The sequence below is a fragment of the Macrotis lagotis genome, chromosome 1, assembly GCF_037893015.1.
Source record: "Macrotis lagotis isolate mMagLag1 chromosome 1, bilby.v1.9.chrom.fasta, whole genome shotgun sequence".
NCBI lineage: Eukaryota > Metazoa > Chordata > Mammalia > Peramelemorphia > Peramelidae > Macrotis > Macrotis lagotis.
The window spans coordinates 521,221,999-521,248,725 of NC_133658.1; the positions used below are offsets into that span (position 1 = coordinate 521,221,999).

Here is a 26,727-nt window from a genome sequence, read left to right on the forward strand (position 1 = left end):
TCCCTTTTAAAAAAAAGTCAACTTTTCCTTTCACTTATCTTCTTCCCTTCCTATTGTACTGTTGAGTTAAGTTAGATTTCTATATGCGAATGAGTGTATTGTATATTCTTCACCCTTTTGAAACAATTTAGATGAGTGAAGTTCAACTCATCTCTACTAAAATATTTATTTTAAATAGTAGTATTTTATTATTTCCAATTACATATTAAGATAATTATTAGTATTCATTTTCTTTCTCCATCCCTTTCCTTCCCCCTTTCCAAAAAAGGCAAGCAATCAGATATAGGTTATATATGTGTACAATCATGTTAAACATATTTCCATATTAATCTTGTTGTAAAATAAGAATCAGAATAAAAGCGAAAACCAATGAGAAAGAAAAACAAAATAGAAATTTTAAAAAGTTAAAATAGTGTTTTGATCTGTATTCAGACTCCATAGTTATTTCTTTGAATGGCTATGGCATTACTCATTGTGAATTTTTTGTATTATTTTGGATCGCTGTGTTGTTGAGTAGAGCAAGCCCCTTCAATTTTTTAATATATTTTTAATATAAAAGATTCATATCCATGCCCTTTGTTTATATAGACTCCTTCTGAATACCCATATAGTGACAGTTTTTCAGAAGTTACATGCATCATCTTTCCATATAGGAGTATAAATAATTTAAATGGTATTAATTTATATGATTTCTCTTTCATTTTTACTTTTTTTATTCTTCTCGAATCTTATATTTGAATGTCAAGTTTTCTCTTTTGGTCTGATATTTTAATCAGGATTGCTTGAAAGTCCTCTATTTCATATCAAGGAGTTATGATCTGGGGAGAAATGTGTTCACTGTTTCCCTGTTCTGTGGTGTGTTCTTTACCAAAGAAGAGCCCCTGCTCACCTGTAACTGCAAATGCTAGTGCTCCCATTGGCCCCTATAATTTCTCTCTAACCAGTTATCCAGCTCCACCACCATCTCTGGACTCCTGAAATCGCTTTTGTTACTGTGTCACAGCTGCCTACAAGGCCCATAGCTTGTGCTGCTGTTGCCAAGCTCTAGGAAAGTCCTCATCCCAGTGTTATTGACTTCTCTTGCCAAAATCCTAAATTGTTTTGGGCTGGACAGTTGTCTCACTCTGACCTTTTGTTGGTTCTGTCACTCCAGAATTCAAGAAGTTATTTGAGAAGTTATTTTAAAGTTGTTTGGCGGGGATTGTTGATGAAATTTGACTGAGTTGCTACTTGTACTAAATCCTGGCCCCATCTCCTACAATCTTCTTCTGAAGAAGATTGCTGCCATAAAGTTTTATCTAAATCCAGATATGACAATTTTACTTGACTCTATAGATACTAGTGTCTTCTATTTCTTTTAGGAAAAATATAAACTCTTTCATTTTTAAAGCTTTTCACAATCTGTCCCAACCTATACTTGTATCCTTGTTGGATATTCCTCCCTTTCCAACAAAATAGATCTTATGTTTGTCACTTACAACATTCCTTCTTCCATCTCTATGCCTTTATACTGAACATCCCAACATATCTAGAATGGGCTCCAAAGAGTATCTCTCATCCTTTCAGATACAATAGAAATAACATATTTTTACAAATCTTTCTTTATCCTTACAATTGCTAATTTCCCTTTCCCAAATTGCATTGTATCAAGTTATGTTGTGTGTGTTTCTATATAATGTCTTCATTTTTGCATAGACATTATTGTATATTCACTGAAAGAAGAAATTATTTTATTGCATCCCCAGTGTCTATCACATAGTAGGTATTAAAAAATATTGATTAATTTATTGTTTGATTTGAGATTAAGTTGCAGACAAGGGCATAGAGTTGGAACAGATTTTTAAAAGTAAAGTGAATTCTTTTATAATGAATTAAAGAAGAAAGTCTAGGGTTACTTGGAGAGAATCTTTTGGGTGATTCCTTTTTATAACCCCCCCTTCTTGGCATTAAATTTGCTTATGTAAGTACTCCAGTAAGTCTGACAGAAGAGTTCAGCTACAGAATTTATAGGCAGATCACTACAAAGTCTTTATTCAGGCAGTTGGACAAGGAATATAAATCATATAAAAAACAAATGCCAGAATAGTATTAATGAAACCCCAACTTTTGTGATTCACTCCACTAAAATCCCAGAGGTTATACTAAGAGGAACTAGGAAACTAGATTAGGAAGCTGCTAATGGACTATTATGAACACCTTCCCATCCTAAGTCCCTTCACTTTAATTATTTATCATTCTTGACTTTAAACCATATCATTTGGAAGTGAAGGTTCTATGTCTACCTCATTATAGTATCTCCCAGTAAACCCAGTCCATAGGACCCCAGCCACTTTCTGCCCATTAATACGCTATTTTTGTTTCCCAGGGAGACCATAGCTCCCATGCTGCCAGCTCTACAAGCTCACACACCAGTACAAATACATTACCTCATTTTTGTATATGTATACATGGGAAATCCTTTGGTATCATGTTATCATGGGGTTTGTAAGCATGTTATAGGAATTCCACATGGTTGACCTACTGACACTTGCATTGACCTTAGCCTGTACAGCCTCTTTATAAATGGGAATGGTTGAAATTATATGACTGGAGAAACAGAGGAATGATTCTAGGTACTGCTAGGCAAAATCTCTCAGTAAAAAAACTGCTTTCAAGATCATAACCTGAGCAGTAGAATGAAAGCAATACACAGAGTAATGTAGTATTTCTATTTTTTTTTAGGTTTTTGCAAGGCAAATAGGGTTAAGTGGCTTTCCCAAGGCCACACAGCTAGATAATTAAGTGTCTGAGGTCAGATTTGAACTCAGATGCTCCTGACTCCAGGACCAGTGCTTTATCCACTGCTACACCTAGCCACCCCATAATGTAGTATTTCTTCTACAACTCAAGAAATAGTATATTATTGATTATATAGTCACACAATCAAGCTAATGGTTCATTTATTAATGTTATTTATGTACTTTTGATCCCCTTCAAAGGACTGAAAGTCCAGAATAACTTTATAAATTTGTGATTGCTTATGCTCTCCAGATTGGCAGTTGGAAGTCACAGTAACATTTTTCAACTCACCTATTGCCAGTATTAGACTTGTTTTATAAACCTAGATAAAAAAACTCTCTGCTCCTCCTTTGCCATCTGCCTGCCTGTCTTCTCTTTCCTTTCTCTATTTTAGTTGACCTAGAAATATCCAGTGAAAGAACTCCCTCTACCAATCATGATCAGTAAATACTCTGTTCCACAAATGAAATTGTTAGAATGTTGCCTGGGACTTTGGGTAATTTGCCTAATGGGCCAGGGAGCCTTTTGTTCTGCCAAGGGTCATTTGGACTTTATAACATCACTTGTGAGCTATAGTTAGGCAAACATTTAATTAATTCAGTGCTAGAAAGCTTCTAGATTTATTGAAATTCAAGTCCTGTCTGCAGATTGCCTTAGCAATGGCAGACCAATATGGTTTCTAACTCATCTTAAAGATGAGGAAACTGAGGCAAACAGGCTTAAGTTACTTTTCCAAGGTCATGAATGTAATAAGTGATAGAGGTCAGTTAGTATGGGTCAGAATTGGAATTTGAACTAGACTACTTGAACTAGGTCAACTCTTGTCCATATTATACATATATATATATATATATATATATATATATATATATATATATATATATATTCTCCTTTATTATAGCCCTTTCTACTTAAAGAATTCATAGAATTTTATACATGCAGGTGAATTATTACCCCTTTAAGTGAAGTTTTTTAGAGATTATACCAAATGTTAGGACCCTTTCTTCCCTCAAATTATGTTGCATTAATTTTTAGTTGTATCTACTGTGTGGCCCTCATGGAATTTGAATTTACTGATGGCACAGTTTATTTACTAGTTGTCTTTTTTATTTCTAGTGCATTCATAGCATAATGTCATGTACACAGCACATATGTAAGAAAGGTCTGTTGAATTGGATTGCATAGTATTCTCTTGCCTTGCTATTCTCATGCCTTGTTCTGACTTTTAATGTTGTCAGAGATGATGTCTCAGAGTTCTACTTTAATTTATTCAAATTCTCTTTCAAAAATCTGTTTGAAATTTGCAATGTTACTATGCCTCTTTCAAATTATATTGAAATTTTAGTAAATTTTGAATATATCAAATGTTCTTTCAAAGATGAGCATGACTAATTTGGCTATTTAACTTTTATATTTCAGATGTATCTCATATACTTAGAAGTAGTTTGGCCAGTTGCTTGTAGTATCATGCCAGATGATCATGTTCTAAGTATTCACACCTGATTCAGGAATATTTAACTGTTTTCTACAGTATTAATTATGCCCTTGCACCTTGTGAATGAATTTCTTTGAATGTTTACAAGAAAGAATGAAATGAGAATGGAGAACTTAGAAAAACATCATGTCCAATATGAGAAAGGAACAAAGTGGCAAAGTCTTGTTCAACTATCTTTTTATTTTTAAATTTGTTTCTTTGTGACATCATTTGGAGTTTGTTTTGGCAAAGATACTGGAATGGTTTGTTGTTTTCCTTCTCTGTGTTTCATTTCTCAGAGTCTCAGGTTCTCACCTATACCTTTCTCTCAACTGGGAATAATAATAACACATACCTCACAGGATTATTGTGAAGACCAAATGTGCAAACTTTAAACTTCACTATAAATGTCATTATTGTTTTTAGTACTCTTATTCCTCTCATTTTATATTCAATAGAACTGAAGAGGGAAAAATCACTATCTTAATTTTGTCCTTTTAATGTCTGGTGGACAAGTGTGAAAATGAGAAAAAAGATTGCTTTTTTAGTAAATAAAAATATTGGAATGTAGTTTGAACTTTGTAAACTCACTGAAAACATCGTTAATTCATTTCCAGTGGCAGAAGGATTACAGGAACAATATGTACTTCATCCTGATCCTACATGGTTTGGATTTCTTCTATTTCTTCTAATTTATTTTAATTATAAAATTTATTCTTCTATTTCTTCTATTTATTTTTTTTTTAATTTGAAAAGGTTTTCATTCCACTGAGGTTGGTGGTTATTGCTATTTGGTATATTGGCATCAATTTAAAACATTATTTCATGAATTTTTATGGATCAAATCTGCTGGATGATTGTGGGTATTTTAGTTTTGTCCGTGATGATGTTTCAATGACTCATTGGATAGAAATCAAGAAGACCTGAACTCAAATCCAGCCTCAGAGATTTGACAAATTAACTGTGTGATCCTGGGCAAGTCACTTAACATGGACTGTCTCATATTCAGGGCTATCTCTGGTCATCCTGATCCATCTGGCCATTGGACTGAAATGGTTCCAGAGTAGAAAGTAAACTAATGATGTAGAACCTCCCTCAGATCCAATACACAAGCATGTCATAGCATCACCTCCCTGATGTCATGGTTTTCTTTGAGAAACAACAACAAAAGTTTATATCTTGAATTCTTAACATTTTGGAATTTATGTTTTTTTATAAGAATTTTTCATCTATTATTTTAAGAAATGTAACAAGCTTCTTATCTATAATCTAGTTAGTTGATTGTGTCTTTTAAAAATTTTTTTTCCTGGTGATATGCAGTGACATTGTCTCTGAGTTTTTATCGCTTATCTCTGTCTCTGTCTCTGTCTCTGTCTCTGTCTCTGTTTCTGTCTCTCTCTCTCTCTCTCTCTCTCTCTCTCTCTCTCTCTCTCTCTCTCTGCAAATGGTTCATTGGCCAATAAAGGCTAACTTCTTTGAGGTAACATTCCTTTAATTAATTGCTTAAATGATGTTTTAGGTTTACTATCATAAATCCTTTCATTTCTTTAAAGAAATTCTTGTGACTCATTTGATTTTATATTGTTATCATTTGTTCATCACATATTATAGAGAACAATTTTTTCAACATGGGCAATAGTCCTTTATCATTCTTATTATTATTGAATCTAATATATATATATATATATATATATATATATATATATATATAGTTTCAGATATAGATATTTTAGAAGAAGATAAGATGGACATGTAGCACATATTCGCAAATTAATACCTGTTACTGGAGAGGTTAAAACTCAGGATTTCCTGAGTTCTCAAGTTCTAAGATGCAATGAACTGTGCTAATTGGTTTCCTGCACTGTTTGGAATTAGTTTAAAGAATCCTTGAGAAAGTGGCACATCAGTTTGAGGGGAGAGACAAACTTGTCCAGGACAGACACAAAACATGTCAAAGATACTATATCAATCAATAGTAGCATTTGGTCCATTAGTGGCCATTGCATTTCCAACCTTAGAGTGCTAGGGGACTTAATCTTAAGGGAGAAAAAAGTGTGGAGTGAGTTCATTGATCAAATGAGGCAATAAATTTATCAGGGCTTTTGGACAGCTTTTTCAATAATTATAATCTAAGCATGCCTATTTTTCTTTAAAATATTTTCAGATAATTTTTTTTCATCCATTTTTTCTCAGCCATTTCATTATTGGCTAGAATTTCTGAAATTTGTATTAAATAAAATTTTTTAATGACCTCAATTTCTTAAATGCCCTACTTAACTCTTAATAAATCCTTAATTTTATTCATATTCCATGTAACATGGATTTTGGGTAGAAATTGCTTCTTAATGTTTTCTATAAAAGAAATAAATCTGCTGGAAAGAGAAGAATTGCATTTTTTATTCATGGATCTTGCAAAACACAAATGCCCCCTGGTTTTAGAGATTCTTTTACCACTTGAATAACAGTCTAAGAGGTCTACGCATCCCATGGCATTTCTCTAATATGATCCTCTCCCATCACGTTACATTGATGAAGCACAATTGTCACAGGGGGTGTATGGGATAATATTCAAGTATCTAATTGCACAAACTCAGTTGCATTAGGTGAGAACCTCTAGGTCACCCTTGACTGGTTGGGGACTGGTGCCTTCTAATCTTGGGCCCCTCATTCTTGGGATGAGATTACAAAATCTCTCCTAGTTTTGTGATTGGCTGGGATTATTCTTTTTTGTAATGTATTTCTTATGTAGCCTCCACCCTGTGGAGACCAATAATACCTCACATTTCTCACAACCCCCCCCCTTTCTTTTCAATAAGATCTTCGTCTTCACACTACACCAGCAGTGTCTTCTTCAAATTGTTTTAACATCAATTCATAATCCTCATCCTTGACAGGACTACTGACTTTTTTTCCTATCAAGATTTTGACTTCTTATTATTAGTCATATACCCAACCTATTTTACTGATAGATTTTTTAAAAAATATATTTATTTTCATCTATATGTACATGTATATTTTTTAAGTTACAAAATTTCCTTCCACCCTCCCTTCCCACCCCTCTCCCCAATGGAAAAGAGTCATTACATATACATATTTTTGATATACATGTTTACAGATTAGTTCTTTTCAGTATGAAGAATGGTATTAAGGGAAAGAGGTACATAAGAGATAATTTTTATAAAGTATTACTCAGATTCTTAAGGGTTGTTTTTTTGTGTGTGTTTAGTTTAGTTTAGTTTTGTTTTTCTTCCTCTGGAAGGGGATAACATAAACCATAGGCAGTCTAATACAATTGTCCTACCTCTCTGAACTGCCGAGAGGAGCTGCTTCCATCAAGGTTATTATTCCATCTCACATTATTGTTGTTAATGTGTACATTTTACTGATAGACTTCTGTACTATTTGGGTTATTAACCAGATCATACATTAGAGGCACAGAGGGAAGAAGATTAACGCTCTCAGGGCCAACATTATGATGCCCAACAACTGCCTCTACCATGAACCAGTAAACTAATTCTTCCAAGAACTACCAAATGGTGTTGTCAATGTTTGGACTGAAATACGTGCCAATTTTCTGATGATCCTGGTTATTTCCTTTACCAACTGCCCACTTTCATCTATCTTTAGGCAGTAACTTGATAAATTCAATTTGCCATAGACTCCTCCTTCCTCAGCCAACAGATAGTCTAATAGTAATCTATGTTGAATAATTCCCTCTCTTGTTTGTATGGCTTGGTCAGCCAGCAAGTCCAAGGCCTTAGCTATTTGATTAGTAATTATTTCTACTATGGCTTGGAATCCTTTTAGTCTATTCATGATATGAATTGGGGTTTTATAGCCCCAACTACCATCCTGTGTCCAGGTAGCAGGCCCATAAGTCTGGATAATTCTTTCTGGGGGTCATGTATCTCCCCAAGCATTGGCATCCCCAGTCTCAGTTAATGAGGTATCTATTCTCCTTTTCTCTTGGCTCAAGTCATCTTATAAACTTACCCCCAACTGGTCCCCTCCTTGTCCAGGCAGAAAGAAAAATTTTGGTCTTATCGACCCTATATGGCAACTCCCTGACCAGCCTTTGGACAAATGGGTGCAGTAGTCCCACAAATCCAATAATGTTCCTTTAGTGATGGTTGGTCTTCTAGAAATATAGTTTCCCAGTTCCCAAAAGATGGATAATATGGCTCATCCTTACTTCCAAAGGGCCCTCCTAAATAAGCCATATAATCATCATGATAATAGGTACATTTCCAAAGTTGCTGAACTTCATCCCACTGGCAAATTTTTATACCAATGTCTTTAGATAAGTCTTTCTGGCTCCAAAATTGACTTAAATAAATCCCTGATTTTGTGCCATTGGAACAGGCCCAGGAAAAGCTAACTTATCTAGTGATATTTAAAAAATTTTTTTTCTTACAAATGGTCATTTCAGCACTTTCCTTGCATACTAACTCTTAATCACAGTTTCCTGGAAGTAAGACACTTAATATTTCTCTAGCTATTTCTTTATTCAACACCTTTCCTCTATTAGGAAGTATCCATCACTCTACTTCTGTCTTAGCAGCCTCAATTTTTGCTAGTTCTTCCCCCTCCTTCTTATTGAATATCAGGATTGATTCTGTGGGTGTAACTACTGAGATAAGGACTGACATCTTGGTCCCAACTTCCTCTAGGGAAGCCCATTTTGCCTCCTCATCAGCTAATCTATTCCCTTTTACTTCAGGGGAGCTTCCCTTTTGATGATCCCTCATATATACCACAGCAATCTTTGAGGGGAGGAATAGGTTTTCTAATATCTGTTTGATCGGTTCCCCATGTACCAGCTCCTTTCCCCTGCTACTAATAAGCCCTCTCTCCTCCCAGATTTTTCCAAAGATGTGTATTACTTCAAATGTATACATGGAGTCATTGTAGATGGTCCCAGATTTTCCATCTAAAATCCTAAGAGCCTGGTTCAAGTCATACAATTCATAGGTTTGTGCAGGTCACTGCCTAGGGAGGAGCCCACATTCTATCATGTGCTAGCCTTCCCCATCTATAATGGTATATCCATTTTGGTGTTTGCCCTATACCACCCTGGAAGACCCCTGTTTCAAAAGGGACCTCCCTTAAATCTGTTGCATTTTGGTCTATAGTTTACTAAATCTAGGAAGTCATGTTCCAAGCTTTGGAGGCTATCACCCTCTCCTTTCTGCAGGAAAGATGCTGGATTTAAATAACAGTCTGTGAATAGAATAAGATCATCCCTTTCCATTAGCATGGCCTCATGCTTCAGAATCGTAGGATCTGTCAGCCATCTCCCAGCTTTTTGGTTTAAGATAGTCTGAACCTGGTGTGGGGCACTAACCACTAAGGCAACTTCAAAAGTCATCTTCCTGCTCTCCTCCACTAATACTGCAGTGGCTGCCACAACCTAGATATATTCAGGCCACCCCTGGGTTACTGGGTCAAGTAGCTTGGATAGAAAAGCCACCAGTTGGTGTTGTCCTGCTTGGGATTGGGTTAGCACACCCAGGACCGTGCCCTGGTGTCCTGAGACAAACAAATGAAAAAGCTTATCCAGGGTGGGCAAGACTAAGTAAGACCAGAGCTTGCACTAAGGCTTGCTTCAATCTCTGAACATCTTTTTCTTCACCTTCCCAAGTAAATTTTCAAGTTCCTCAACTAAAAGCTTCTTATAAAATCTTTTAGTTTTTAATGCATAAGACTCAATCCATAATCTTCAGAATCCAATCAATCCCAGGAACCTCCTAAATTTTCTCTTAGTAAGAGGGAAGACTAAGTCCAGGATGGCCAGGATGTGTTCAGGGCTAATCTTCCTACTTCCTTCACTGATCAGGTGACCCAAATATCTGCCCTCCTTAGCAAATTGTATTTTCTTTGGGGAAACTCTCAAACCCTATTTCCCTAAGTAGTTTAACTACTTCACTATAGCACCTGAAACCTTAGCTTACTTCTGCCCTGAGTGCACATACTGAAGGAGTTTTACTACAGCAGGAGAGGGGAATACCTTGAGAATTCCCACCAGTGCTTGCCCAAATAAACTAGGGATTCTGAATAGACTTGAGGTAAAACCATGCACTTAAGCTGCTGCTTACCTGCTCTCTGGATGGAGGGGGCAAGCCCAGAAGGCATCTTTCAGATCAATAATTCTGTACCACCTATGATCGGGGGGAATCTGGCTCATCAAGGTATAGGGGTTGGGCACCACTGGGTGGCATGCTAACATGAGTTGATTAACTTCCCTTTAATCCTGTATTAATTCCATCAGCCTTTCTAACAGAGTATTAAACCTCAACTCACATGCTCCAGAAGCTCATCTTGAAGCAGTAGCTCAATAACTGGATACATTCCTTTCCTCCCTTCGAGTAGGAGAGAGTATTGCCTAACACATGTCATGACTGAGTCCATTAAGGTGATTTTGAGAGGCTCTATCTTTAGACCTCCCCTGTTCTCTTCCCTGACCCAGACTTCAATATTTACCCATATTTCTCCCTCCTTTAATTGCTTATTCAATATCCTTATTCCTAGTTTTAGTTTAATTATTAAATCTCTGCCTAGTAGGTTCTTTACTGCCTCAGGAATGAACAGAAACTTTGCCTTAACCTTTCTTTTTCCAAATTTCATCTCTATTTTCTCAAAAATTGGTAACTCCTGAAATCCTCAGATTGTGTACTCCTAGTCTCATCCCTTTCAGCAAAGAGGTCAATGACCATCTCTCAGCTCTTGGGGCCACAGAAAAACAATCTCTTCTCTGGAGTCCTCAACCCTCAGGTTTACCAAGGGCTCTTGGTTGGGCTTGAGAAACAAGAGCTCCTGAGTTTACTAGTCTTCTTCCTCAAAGGTCATGAGGGGCACATGAATCCTTTTTCCACTCAGGGCATTCTCTTTTCAAATGTCCTACTCTTCCAAAGCTAAACCATTCATTCTATCCACTCAATTTCCTTTTCTTTCTCTTTCCTTTAACCTCTCCCCCATGCTTCTTTTTCCTTGAAGCATCTCATGCTTTTCCTAGAATACTTTAAAAGCTCTGTTCAGATTTTGGACTTGGGGACAGCTTCCTTGATCTCTGAGATGATAAGGGCCCTGCATGTGTATCCTATGAGCTGGGTCATTATTATTCCAGATTTCAGATCTACATTAGGGTATTTAAATTCTGTAGGCAGAACCCTGGAACTGAGAGATGTTTTTCTTTTCCACCCTCATTAGCTGCCTTCCTAATCATTCCCCTCTCTTCCCTGTTGAAGAGGGCATTCAAAATTGACCTTAACCCCTCCCCCCCCCCCCCCCCCCCCCCCCGCCCCAGCCACCCCAAGTGCAGAGATTGGGCCCTAAGAATTGTTCCAGTTGGTCAAATAACCCTACTGGATCCTCTACTAATGAATTCATCTCCTTTTTGAATGCCCTGACTTCTGAGGTACTTAAAGGGACATTCAAATACCCTATGCCTCCTCCTTGTCCTCCCATTGGCACCTCCCATAATGGAGACAAAGTCAAAGACTTTCAATCAGTTAAGAAGGGGAGGTCCTCTATATCACTTTTATACTGCTCCAGCTCCTTCCTTAATCTAGAAAATGTTTCTTTTCTTCTTTCTCCAAACTTTTGATTTATTTTCTTGGGCTTTATTGTCAGCTTCCTCCTCTCTAGGAGCAATTGGAAGACTTAGAGCAGTCTGAGGGTCAGGGGATAGAATATAAGGTGGGGGAAATACTTCCAGGAGATTCCCACCTATGTTTCTAGTCCCTTTCTAAGTTATTCAGAAATAATTTGGTATCCCCAATTATCCAGGTATGCTTCATATACTACCTCCTCTTTGTTTAGAAGTATCTTGTTATTCACAAAAACATTCAAAATTTGGCATACCCAATTTTGATCAAGGATCCAAATTTTGGCCACCATATCAACTGTCCCTGAATGGGGATTTTAGGCTATTCAGAATAGCAATATTTAATTAATTTATTCTTTTCTTTACCCCAGAGAACATCCTTGCTATCTCAGCTAGCTAATTTTCTTCCCAAGGGAATTTCTTTGGGTATCCAAGAGAGGATCTCCTCTTCTCCTCACCCCCCAGGCACCTCTTCTGATCCCCAGTCTCCCATCTAACTCCCACTTGGGGTTATCTAGAACAGGGACTTCCAAGCCTCAAAAGGAACTAAAACTTTCCTACATTTCTGGATTCATTTCACAATTGATCCTTCGTTTGTTCCTTCACTCCCTCCCATCAGATGTACTGGAGGGAATCCTGGAAAAGAAATGGGAATTATTCCTGGGGTTTCCCCAGTGGTTCTGCAGATCCCACACAATCCCCATATTGTTATCTATGTTATCTATAAAAGGAATAAATATGCTGGAGGGAGAGAAGAAATAAACTTTTTATTCATGGATATTGTGAGGCACCCTGAGATACATTATTATCTGTTATACAGTTTAGAACTCTTTCCCCTCCCACCTGAATTTTCATATCTCTCAATACCTGAGTAACAGTCTAAGAGGGCTACCCATCCCATGACATGTTCCTAATATGATCCCTTCCATCATACTACATATGTTATGTTGATGAACCTCAATTGTCACAGGGGATCTGTGGGATAATATTCAAGTACCTAATTAAGCAAACTCAATTGCCTCAAGTCAGTACCTCTAGGTCACCCTGGACTGCTTGGGGATTGATTCCTCCTAATCTTGGGCCTGTCATCTGCAGGAGGAGATTAGAAGATATGATTGACTGGGCTTATTATCCTCTGTAATGTATTTCTTAGGCAGCCTCCATCTGGTGGAGATCCCACATTCTTCACAATAATCCTGACCTTCGTTTTCCATACATCTTTGCTTGCCTTGAATCTAAGAGCATCATTAACAAAAATTGATATGTTTTGGACTTCCTTGGGAGGAGCCAAGATGGGGTGAGAAGCTAACCAAGTCCCAGAGCTTTTCTCAACAAAACTTTAAATGAAGTCTCTACACAGAACTTAATTAAAAGATCCTGCTGAAAAAAAAGAGCAAACAAGTTCTCAAGATCACATAAAGAATCTTCCTTAAAGGTCTGTTTCTTGATCTCCTAGTTTGCTTATATTGTTTTTATGTCTAGATCCTGTATCCATTTTGATCTTATCATGGTATAGGATGTGAGGTGTTGATCTATTCCAAGTTTCTGCCATACTAGCATCCAATTTTCCCAACAGTTTTTATTGAAGAGAGAGTTTTTATCCCAATTGCTGGACTCTGGGTTTATCAAACAGCAGATTACTATAATCAGTTTCTGCTATTACACCTAGTCTATTCCACAGATTGTCATTTTTATTATATTTGCTCAGTCCATCCATGAGCAGTTGATATTTGCCCAGTTATTTAAATCTGATTTTATTTGTGTGAGAAGTGTTTTGTAATTGTTTTCAAGAAGTTTCTGAGTCTGCCTTGACAAGTACACTTCCAGGTATTTTATATTGTCTGAAGTTATTTTGAATGGGATTTCTCTTTCTACTGCATCTTGCTACACACACACACACACACACACACACACACAGACATATATATATATATATATATATATATATATATATATATATATATATATACCTTGAGGATTTATGACAGTTTATTTTATATCCTGTGACCTTGCTAAAGTTGCTAATTATTTCTAGTAGGTTTCTAGATGATTTGGGGGGATTCTCTAGATATACTATCATGTCATCTATAAAGAGTGAGCGTTTTGTCTCTTCCTTTCCTATTCTAATTCCTTTGATTTCCTTTTCTTCTCTTATTGCTGAAGCTAACATTTCTAATATGATATTGAACAATAGTGATGATAATGGGCATCCTTGTTTCACCCCCTGATCTTATTGGGAATTCTATGATTTCTCTCTCATCATATTCAACTTAGATCAATGCATACCATGGAAACAAAGTAAAGACTAAAAGACTACCTTCAGTGGGAGGTGGGGGGGGGAGGGAAGCAAGATTGGGGGGGATTGTAAAATTAAAAATAAATAAAGAAAAACTTTCAAAAAAAAAAAAAGGTCTGTTTCTTGGGTAGTAAAGTGGAAGCATAGACCAACATGGATAGGATAGTAGAAAAGCCAGCAGAAGGCTCTCAGCTCAGGGCCTGGCTCCACAAGCCAGCATTGCAGCAGGCCAGTAGATCAGGTTGAGTCCCAACCCCAGACAAAGTTTGAGCCCTGAGAATACTGGGGTAACAGAAGTGTTGCTGGAGAAATTGGTGTCACCAATAAAGATTTGAGAGTTGTTGGAAGTGAAGGAATTCACATCTAGCACAGTTTTTATTTTACAAGCCAGTCAAATTTACAACTTAAAACTTTACTCTTGGAGAGACAGAGAGTAATTTGCATTAGGACAAGGTGAATAAGCAGTGTGCAAGCTGGTGTACTGTACTTGGTGAATAACAAAGGTCTAGATGAAGACCTAAGGGAAAGAGTGAAAGGAAAGCAGCCAGAAGAGGTGACAAGGTTGGGACTGGAGTGAGCCTGCTCCCCAGGGAAGTTGAGGTCAGACTTTTATATATTCTATAGAAGATCTCTTGAGTTTAAGGAGAATTGGGGTAGAGGAAGAACTCCCTCCCCCTTCTTCTGGTCTAGCCGGAAGTTTGGTGGAGGGGGTGGGGCGAGCTGAGATTGCTCTTTTCTTGGCAGATATACATTTAACAATGGAGCTATATCTTAACAATAGGAGGCAATTTACTACTGATTAGGGCCCCAGCAACAGAGGGAAGCCCTCAGGCACAAATAACATTCTTTTTTTTGCAAGGCAGTGGGGTTAAGTGGCTTGCCCAAGGCCACACAGCTAGGTAATTATTAAGGGTCTGAGACCTGGACCTTATTTGAACTCAGGTACTCCTGATTCCAGGGCCAGTGCACTATCCATTGTGCCACCTAGCTGCCCCTCACAAATACCATTCTTAATATTAAGACTAGACAGATAATTTCTCCTACAAATGGTCTGGTTTAGAAACAAACTGCTTCATAGGCAAAGCCTGGTCTGCATAGGCAATACCTTGGCAGGCAATAAGCCAGGGACTAATTTTCAACTCCAGCACAAAAAAAGCTTGGGACTACATTCCCTGTACCCCAGGAGCAGAGCTCAAATATCAAAATTAACAAAATATTTACAAAAGAGCACTGATTATAGAAAGTGCTAGGGGATGAATAGTGATGATAAAAATGTTTTCTCAGCAGAAGAAAGCAGTGACAAATTGCCTACATGCAGAGGTTTTTATTAATTGGCTTCAAATCCAAAATTTGTTACAAGACCTCAAAAAAGGATTTTTAAAAAACAAAGAAGAGATTAAGAAGAATAAATGGAAAAAAAGAATTGAGAGCCATCTAGGAGAATTATGAAAATTGACTGAGGAAATCAACTACTTTAAAAATAAAAATGAGGAATTGGAAAAAGAATTAATTCCTCAGGTGGCTAGGTGGAGTAGTGGATAAAGCACAGGCCCTGGAGTCAGGTGTACCTGGGTTCAAATCCAACCTCAGACACTTAATAATTACCTAGCTGTGTGGCCTTGGGCAAGCCACTTAACCCTGTTTGCCTTGCAAAAAAACTAAAAAAAAAAATTAATTCATCAAAATGTAAAATTGACCTTCTGGAAAAGGAATACACTCATTTAAAAGTAAGATTAATCAGTTGGAAAATGAAAGACAAAAGCTAACTGAAGAAAATAAGTCCCCCCACCCAAATTAGAATGAAAACTAATGACTCTATGATACACCAAGATTCCATCAGATAAAACCATCAATATTTCTATATATGAACAATGAAGTCCAAGAACAAGAGATAGAAAGAGAAATTCTATTTAAAATAATTATAAACAACAAAATACTTGGAAATCTAACTCCAAATTGATTTTCTAGTTAATGAGGAATGTAGTATAATAGGGACAGAAGGAGAGTATACTTAGAAGGACTGGACATAAATAGATCATGAAGTGACCTTGCATTATTCCATACTTTAGTCAACAAGGGTTTTGTACTATATTTGCAATGCTTTGGGACAGAGGGAGAGAATGTACCCTATACTTTAGTTAATTAAGAATGTAGTACTATATTTGTAGGGTGGGAGTGTACTTAGATGAACTGTATATAAATGGATGATGAAGTGATTTTGCTTTTCCTGATACTTTAGGAAGAATTAGAGGGATTATATTTAGAGAGGGGAAGTTATAAATGGTTCATGAAGTAATTTTGCTTCATATATACTTTTAGCTCATAAAGACTGTATGTCTTTAGAGGATACTTGACAAGAGGGTGTGGTACAAATTGATTATAATTTGATGTTATTTATGACTCTTGAGAAGCATATTTCTTTGTTGTTGTTGTTTTATGTTTTTGCAAGGCAAACGGGGTTAAGTGGCTTGCCTAAGGCCAACTCAGGTACTCCTGACTTCAGGGCCAGTGCTCTATCCACTGCACCACCTAGCTGCCCTGAGAAGCATATTTCTAAGGGAACAGAAGAATGGAATGTACTTGAACAGTGACTATGAGGTAATAATCAACATAAGAAAGTTCTATCATCACAGATAAAAGAGATATACTTTGAAAGTGGGGTTTGTAAGTACAAGTCAGGGTAAAACAATAAAGATATGGAAAGAAGAATAACATTAAGAGAAGACTAGCCATAAGAGGTTAAATAGCACCATATGAAAAGAGTTATTATAGAAATTATTATAAAAGAAATAAAGAAGGGAGGGTGTGAAAACTGAGTAAATCCTACTCTCAACAGATTTGTTTAAAAGAGGGAATAACATATATTCCCAGTTGTTTAAAATCTATCGGGCTTTACCAGTGGGTATGGGAAGGGAAAGAAAGAGGAAGAAAGGACTGATAAAAGAGAAGGCAAAAGTAAAAGTAAAGATGAAATTAAAAAAAAAGTTAAAGGGAAAAGGAGCAGGTGAGGAGGGTTAAGGGGAAAGGAAAGAGAAAAGTTTAAATGGGGAAAGATAGCAATAGGGAAATACAGAGTTAGGAATCTTAATGGCAAATGTGTGAATGAGATGAACTCACTCATAAAAAACAGATAACAGAATGGATTAAAAACCAGAATCCTATAATATCTTGTTTACAAGAAACACATTTGAAACAGAAAGATAAAGGGTAAAGGAAAAGGCTGGAGGAGAACATTTTATGCTTCAATGGAAGTAAAAAAAAAGTTAGGGATAGCAATCCTGATCTCAGTGAAAGCAAATGCAAAAATAGATCTCATTAAAAGGGATAAGGAAGGAAAGCAATCTTCTTTAAAAGGCACTCTAGGCAATGAAGTATTATCATTATTAAACATATATGCATCGAGTGGTATAGCATCCAGATTCTTAGAGATGAAACTAAAGAGGGGCGACTAGGTGGCACAGTGGATGAAGCACTGGCCCTGGAGTCAGGAGTCCCTGGGTTCAAATCAGATCTCAAACACTTAATAATTACTTAGCTGTGTGGCCTTGGGCAAGCCACTTAACCCCATTTGCCTTGCAAAAAAAAAACCCTTAAAAAAAAAGAGATGAAGCTAAAGGAATTACAGGGAGACAAAGACAACAAACTATAATAGTGGGAGACCTCAAACTTCTTCTCTTAGAATTAGATAAATCTTATCACAAAATAAACAAGAAAAGGAAGTTAAGAAACTGAATAGAATTTTAGAAAATTTTAAATATGATAAACATCTGGAGAAAACTGAATGGGATAGTAGCGAATATGCCTTTTTCTCTGCAGCAAATAGCACCCATACCAAAAATGACCATGTACTTTGTCATAAAAACCTTATGATCAAATGGATAAAGGCAGAAATAATAAATACATACTTTTTAGAGCATGATCCAATAAAAATTACCTGTCATAAAGGGACATGGAAAGATAAATCAAAATTAATTATAAACTAAATAACCTAATTTTAAAGAATAGGTGGATAAAATAGCAAATCACAGAGATAATTCATCTAAGAAAGGCCAACAATGTGACAACAAATCAAAATTTATGGGATGCAGAGCCATTTAGGGAAATGTTGTATCTCCAAATACTTATATGAAGAAAATAGAGAAAGAAGAGCTCAACAAATTGTGCATACAACAAAAAAAGGTGGAAAAAAAGAACAAATTATAATCCTCAATTAAATAAAAAATTAGAAAATCTGAAAAATCAAAGGATAAATTCATAAAATTTAATGTAGGAAAATCATTGAACTAAAAAATAAAACTGAGTTGGTTTTATTAAAAAACAATAAAATGAATAAAAAAAGAAGAAAATCAAATTACCATTATCAAATGTGAAAAGGGTGAACTCTTCAGCATAAGGTGGAAATTAAAGTGATGATCTGAAGGTATTTTGCCCAAAGGTATGCCAGTAAATTTGACAACCTAAATGAACTGGGTGAATATTTATAAAATTATAGGCTACCCTGAATAACAAAAGAAGGAATAAAATTCTTAGAAAATCCCATTTCAGAAAAAGAAATTGAAACAAACCATTAAAAAATTCTCTAAGAGAAAATTTTAAGGCACAGATGGAGTTACAAGAGAATTCTAGAAAACATTTTAAAGAACAATTAATTCCAATACTATATAAACAATTTTTATCAGTATTGGTTGAGTTCTGTCAAATTCCTTTTATGACACCAATATTGTGCTGATAACTAAGCCAGGAAGAGTCAAAACAGGTAAAGAAAATTATAAACCAATCTCCCTAATCAACATTGATACAAAAAAATCTTAAATAAAATTTTAGCAAAGAGATTACAAGTTAATACTAGGATAATATACCATGATCAGGTAGGATTTATACCAGGTAGGCAGGAATGGTTCAGTATGAGCAAAACAATCAACATCACTAATTTTTATATCAATATATCAATAGCAAAACTAACTGAAATCATGTCATTATTTAAATAGATGCTGAAAAAGCCCTTGGAAAAATACAGCACCCATTCCTATTTTTTAAAAAATGAAAGAATATAGGAATTAATGGAGTTTTTTTTAAAAAAACTTAGTAAGTATCTATCTAAAACTATCAGCAAACATTATATGGAATGGGATTAAACTGGGAGCATTTCCAATAAGATCAATTGAAACAAGGATAACCATTATGACCACCACTGTTCAAGATAGTATCAGAAATGTCAGCTTCAGCAATAAGAGAAGAAAAATATATTGAAGGAATCAGAGTTGGCAATGAGGAAGCAAAACTTTCACTCTTTGCAGATGTTATGATATAACACCCTAGAAAATCAACCAAAAAACTCCTTGAAACCATTAACTTCTTCAGCGAAATAGCAGGATATAAAATAAATCCATATAAATCATCAGCATTTCTAGATATGAACAATTAGGCTCAAGCACAAGAGATAAAGAAGTTTAATTTAAAATAACTGTAGACAACATAAAATATTTGGGAATCTACCTCCCAAGACAAATCCAAAAACTATGTGAACACAATACAAAATACTTTTCACACAAAGTCAGATCTAAATAATTGGAAAAACCTCAATTGCTCATGGATAGGTCAAACTATAATAACAAAAAAGTCAATTCTCCTCAGATTAAATTACTTATTAGGTGCCATGCCAATCAAACTACCCAAAAACTATTTTACAGAGTAAGAAAATACATCTTAAAAATTCATTGGTTTGGCAGCTAGGTGGCGCAGATACAGCACCAGCCCTGGAGTCAGGAGTACCTGAGTTCAAATCAGACCTCAGACACTTAATAATTACCTAGTTATGTGGCCTTGGGCAAGCCACTTAACCCCATTTGCCTTGCAAAAATCCTAAAAAAAAAATTCATCTGGAGAAATAAACAGTCAAGAATAGCAAGGGAATTCATGGGAAAAAAAAATATAAAAGGTGACCAATCCTGAACCACATCTAAAACTACATTATAAAGCAGCAGTCAGCAAAACTGTCCTGAATTGATTAAGAAATAGATAAATGTAACAGTGAATTAGAGTAGATACAAAAGAAAAAATAGTAAATGACTATAGTAATCTATTGTTTGACCACCCCAAAGATAGTACCTTCTGGAATAAGAACTCAGTATTTAACAAAAACTACTGGGAAAAATGTGCAAAAACTAAGCATAGGCCTATATCTTCCACCCATAATTGTGTGTGTGTGTGTGTGTGTGTGTGTGTGTTCAAAATGGGTAAGAAAACAAGAAATACTCTTATCTCTTGAATCTGTGGAGAGGGGAAAAATTTATGACCAAAAAAAGAAATAGAAACCTTATAAATTACAAAATGAATGATTTTTACTATATTAAATTAAAAAGGTTTTTGCACTAATAAAACCAATTCAGGAAGATTAGAAGGAAGGCAGAAAGCTGGGTAACAATTTTTCATTTTTAAAGTATATATAGAGAACTGAATCAAACTTATAAGATTGCAAGTCATGCCCCCAATGGGAGTTTCCGATGGAGAAATTAAAGTTATACATAGTCATATGAAAAATGCTCCAAATCATTATTGATTAGAGAAATGCAAATTTAAAAACTATGAGGTACCACTCACACCTTTCAGGTTGGTTAAGATGACACAAAAGGAAAATGATTGGTTTTGAAGAGAATGTGGGAAAATTGGGACATTAATGCATTATTAGTGGAGTTATGAATTGATCCAAGCATTCTGCAGGTAATTTGGAATAATACACAAAGATCAATAAAATTGAGCATACCCTTCAATCCAGCAATACCAATACCAGATCTATATCCCAAAGAAATCATAAAAAATGGGAAGAGTATCACATATGCAAAAATACAACAATAGCAAATACAATAACAACAAAAATTTGGAAATCTTTTTGAATGGATGCTCATCAACTGGGAAATGGATGAGCAAGTTATGGTATTTGAACATAATGGAATACTAAAGTTCAATAAGAGAAGCTTGATTTAGAGATACGTGGAAAGACATACATGAACTGGTGATGAGTGAAGTGAGCAGAACCAAGAGAACATTGGTTATGGTCTCTGTAGGATTCAGTGCCATTTGTAATGAAGAATTTTTAATTTATTCTACTGTACTTTTGAGAGAACATATTCTATTGTCTTTTGTGTTAAGTTGATCATTACAACTATTTATAAGTAGGACTAGACTAAGCCCTATGTCTTGTCTATAGGTCTTAACTCTTAAAAGTAGTTATACTGCACTGATGGGTTTCTAAACCAATAAAGAATTTTATAAAGGTCAATTTTCTTTCTTTTTCTTATTTTTATTGATATTTTATTTTCCAAATACATTTTATAAAAGTTTTTCACATTCATCCATATGCACATACTTATTATCAAGTTGCAAAATTTCCTTCAACCCTCCCTTCCCACCCACCCCCACCCTCAGCAGTGAATAGTCAAGTTAGTACTGTACATGCATATGTGTGATAAACATGTTTACAGATTAGTCATTTTCAGTATGAGGAATTAGAATTAAGGGAAAGAGATACATAAGAGATAATTTTGAGAAAGTGTTCATAATGTTCTGAAAGGTTTGTTTTGTTTTGTTTTGTTTTTCTTATTCTGGATAGGGATGATATAGTCCATAGCCAGTCTAATGCAATTGTCCTAGCTCTCTGAACTGCTGAGAGGAGCTGCTTCCATCAGGGTTGATCATCTCACAATGTTGTTGTTAATGCATACATTGTTTTCTTGGTTCTTCTCCCTTTTCTCAGTATCAGATCCTGTAACTCATTCCAAACTTCTCTAGTATCTGACCATTTATGGTATCTTATGGAAAAATAATATTTCTTAATATTCATATACCATAACTTGTTTAACCATTCCTGAATTGATGGTCATCCCCTCAATTTCCAATACTTTGCCACTACAAAAGGAGCTGCTATGAATATTTTGGAACATGTTGGACTTTTCCCATTTTTTATGATTTCTTCTGGATATAGGTCTAGAATTGGAATTTCTGGGACAAAACGTATGAACAGTTTTATTGTTCTTTGGTCATAATTGCATATTGCATTCCCTAGAATGGTTGGAGCAGTTCACAACTCCACCAGCAATGCATCAGTGTCCCAATCCTCCCAAAACCTCTTCAACATTGATCATTTTCCCTTTTTGTCATCTTAGCCAATTTGATAGGTGGGAAGTGATAGCTCAGAGTTGTTTTAATTTTCATTTCTCTAATCAATAATGCTTTGGAGCACTTTTTCATATGATTATATATTGCTTTAATTTCTTAATTTGGAAACTCGTTGTTCATATCCTTTGAACATTTATCAATTGGGAAATGATTTGTGACCTTGCAAATTTGATCCAATTCTTTATATATTTTAGAATTGAGACCTTTATCAGAACTCCTGATTGTGAATAGTGAAAAATAATTGTAAAGAAAGATAGTCTAGCTCTACCAGATCTAAAATTATAATTAAAGTGGCAGTCATAAAAACTGTCTGGTACTGGCTATGAAATAGAGTAATGGAACAGTGGATTAAGATAGTTTCAAAAGAAACAGTGGTAAATGACTACTGTAATCCACTGTTTGACAAACCCTAACACATTAATTTCTGGGATAATAACTCACTATTTGAGGAAAAAATTGTTGGGAAAACTGGAAAATATTAAGAGAAAAATCAGGCATAGGCCCACATCTCACTTTCTATAACACAATAAGATCAAAATGGCCTAGGATTTAGACATAGAAGGCAACACAAATAGATAAATTAATAGATTAAGAAATGCCCCAACAGATCTATAGAAAGGGGACAAATTTATGCCCACATAATAAATAAAGTGCATTTTAAATTTGATTTTGACTATATTAAATTAAAAAAGTTTTGCACTAATATAATCAATGCTGCCAAAATTAGAAGGAAAGCAGAAAGCTGTGGCCTTGGGCAAGCCACTTAACCCCCTTGCCTTGCAAAAGCTAAAAAACATATGTTCATACATTTTCTGATTTTGTCTTGGGAGGCAGATTCCCAAGTATTTAATGTTGTCTACAGTTTTTTTTAATGGAATTTTTCTTTCTATCCCTTGCTCTTGAACTTTTTTTTTTAATTTTTTTTGCAAGGCAAATGGGGTTAAGTGGCTTGCCCAAGGCCACACACCTAGGTAATTATTAAGTATCTGAGACCTGATTTGAACTCAGGTACTCCTGACTCCAGGGCCAGTGCTCTATCCACTGTGCCACCTATCTGCCCCCGAGCTTTCTTTTTATACATATAAAAACTGATGATTTATGTGGATTTATTTTATATCCTGTCAATTTGCTGAATTTGCTAATTGTTTCAAGGAGGTTTTTAGATGATTTTCTCATTTTCTGTAAGTATACCATAATGTCACCTGCAAAAAATGAAACATTTGCTTCCTCATTGCCAATTCTCATTCCTTCAATTTCTTTTTCTTCTCTTATTGGTAGAACTAGCATTTCTAAAACTATTTTGAATATTAGTGGTGATAATGGACATCCTTGTTTCACCCCTGATTTTATTGGAAATACTCCAAGTTTATCCCCATTACACATAATATTTGTTGATAGACTTAGCTACTTCTTAGTATTTTAAGGAAAACTCCATTTATTCCCAAACTTTTTAGTGTTTTTAATATAAATGATGTATTTTATGGAAGGCTTTTTCAGCTTCTATTAAGATAATCATGTGATTTATGTTGGTTTTATTATTGATATGTTCAATTATGTAGACTGTTGTCCTAATATTGAACCATCCCTGCCTACCTGATATAAATCCTACCTGATCATGGTATATTATCCTAGTAATAACTTCCTGTAATCTCATTGCTAAAATTTTATTTAAGATTTTTGCATCAATGTTCATTAGGGAGATTGTTCTATAATTTCCTTTGTGTTTTGTTTCTTTCTGTTTTCGGGATTAGTATATTGGTGTCATAAAAGGAATTTGACATAACTCCCTCTTCTCATTTTAAAAATTGTTCTTTAAATGTTTGGTAGAATTCATCTGTTAAATCCATCTGGATCTGTAGACTATTTCTTAGGGAGGTTATTGATGTTTTCTTCAATTTCTTTTTCTGAAATGGAGTTATTTACATATGTTATTTCTTCTTCTCTTAATCTGGGCAGGTTTCATTTTTGTAAATATTCATCGATTTCATTCAGGTTATCAAATTTATTGGTAGATAGTTTGACAAAATAACTCTGAATTGTATCTTTAATTTCCTCCACATTAGTGGGTAGTTCACACTTTTCATTTTTGATACTGTTAAACTGGTTATCTTCTTTCTTTTTTTAAAAATCAGATTAATCAAAGGTTTATCTATTTTTATTAACTTTTTCATATAACCAACTCTTAGTTTTATTTATTAGATCAAATAGTTTTCTTGCTTTCAATTTTAGAATCTATCCCTTGATTTTCAGAATTTCTAATTTGGTATTTATTTGGGAATGTTTAATTTAAGATTTTCTATCTTAAAGCAACAAAGACAAGAAGGAAGTTAAGAAGGTGAATGAAATCTTAGAAAACTTAGAAATGATAGACCTCTGAAGAAAAATTAATGGGGATAGAAAAGAATATACCTTTTTTGCATCAGTACATGGCACCTCCACCAAAATTATCCATGTAATAGGGCACAAAAACCTCAAAATCAAATGCAGAAAATCAGATTTAATAAACACACATTTCTCAGACCATGACCCAAGACAAATTATATGTAACAAAGGGTCAAGGAAATAAACCAAGAACTAATTGTAAATTAAATAGATATCTTAAATAATGGGTGGATCAAACAGCAAATAATAGAAAAAAATTAATAATTATATCCAAATAGTGATACTAATGAGACTATCATCATACCAAAATTTGTAGGATACAGCCAAAGCAGTTTTGACAGGAAACTTTGAATTTCTAAATGTCTATATGAATAAAACAGAGAAAGAGGAGATCAATGAATTGGGTATGCAACTAAAAAAGTTAGAAAAAGAACAAATTAAACATCCCAAATTAAATTCCAAATTAGAAATTCTGAAAATCAAGGGATCGATCAATAAAATGGAAAGCAAGAAAACCATTGAACCCTAAATAAAACTAATAGTTGGTTTTATGAAAAAGCCAATAAAATAGAAAACCCCTGGTTAATCTGATTTTTAAAAAAGAAAGAAGATAACCATTAATTACCAGTATTAAAAATGAAATGGGTGGACTAACGATCAATAAAGAGGAAATTAAAGAGATAATTCAGAGCTACTCTGGATTTTCTAGTTGCATACCCAATTCATTGATCTCCTCTTTCTCTATTTTATTTATATATGCATTATAGATAGCAAAGGTCGATTTTCCAGTATACAAAAGTTGATGCTAGTCCACAGCTACCATATTAGTCTTAGCACACTGATAATTCTCAATCTACATGATACTAGATATTTTCCCCCTCTTTTCCATTGCCCTCTTTACCTTATGGCTTATAGTATTTTGATGAATTTTGATGAAATTTGATGATTTTGATGAAAATTTGATGAAAATAATTAGTAAAATAGCATTTTTTTTTGCTATAGTAAAAGTTAATACTTGATGGAGCTATGTTATTAGGGCACTAGTCTTTCTTCCTAACCCATTCACATACAGTTTTGTCCTTCAGAATTCTTTTCTTTTTTGTGAATGAAACTTTCCATGTCAGTTGAAAATACCACCATCAGAAATCCTCAGTTCAGAGCATTTCCATTTTACCTAGAATCATTTTTATTACCTCAATTTGTTTTTCCTTTCAGATATCTTTCTAGACAAAAGTCTCCTTATATATACATTTTTTTACACTTATATAGTCAATCCTGAAATTCTCCTCTTGAATTTATTTGTCAACCAAAACCTAAGGAAAAAGTTCATAGGCATATTTCCAAATCAATCCTGATAGCAGTCTTTCAGTTGTGGTAGTGAAATATTGAGTGCAACCAAAGTCAATCATAACTTCAATAGAGATTATTACAAGATAGGTTGATTAAATAATATGGCTACAGGCATATAGGCTTATAATAAAATTTTGTTTTGTTAAGATTGCTATTTTAGAGCTTAAAATGCTATCAGCACTAGTTATAAAGGTAGTTTGATTTTTTCCTTTCTGAAAATGTTTGAAATACAAAAGATGGGAGACGGAGAAAAGTACATTCATTTAAAATATATACATATACACACCACAAAATTGTTGACTTTTTGGTCACTGAAAAATTTGTGTCATAATATTTGCATAAATATAATTGTGTATGTCTAAGAATGTGTAAAGAAAATTCATGCCTGCAAATATTAGACTGGTGGTAAAATAACATGAGTATAAAAATTGCATAGTTTTTGAAAGATCATTATAGATGCATGAAAATCATTTTAAAATAAGAGCTATCATATATGGTCAGATAGTCTTCTTAGTCCTAATTTATCTATAGTCCTTAACCTTTTTCCTTAATTATTTCGAGTGAGTTGTTAAAAGATTTATCTGTTTATAAAGGGAAATTGAATTATTTTTTGAACTTTTCCTCCAAATAAGTCTTCTGTCCTGTAATCAGTTTTAATTGATTGTCTGA

At 34.7% G+C, this 26,727-nt stretch overlaps 1 protein-coding gene across 1 annotated transcript in view; it reads left to right on the forward strand.

The window, feature by feature from the left end:
- The window catches only part of CFAP47 (cilia and flagella associated protein 47), a 931,170-nt gene that overhangs the window by 488,782 nt on the left and 415,661 nt on the right, over window positions 1-26,727 (forward strand). The window lies entirely within an intron of this gene.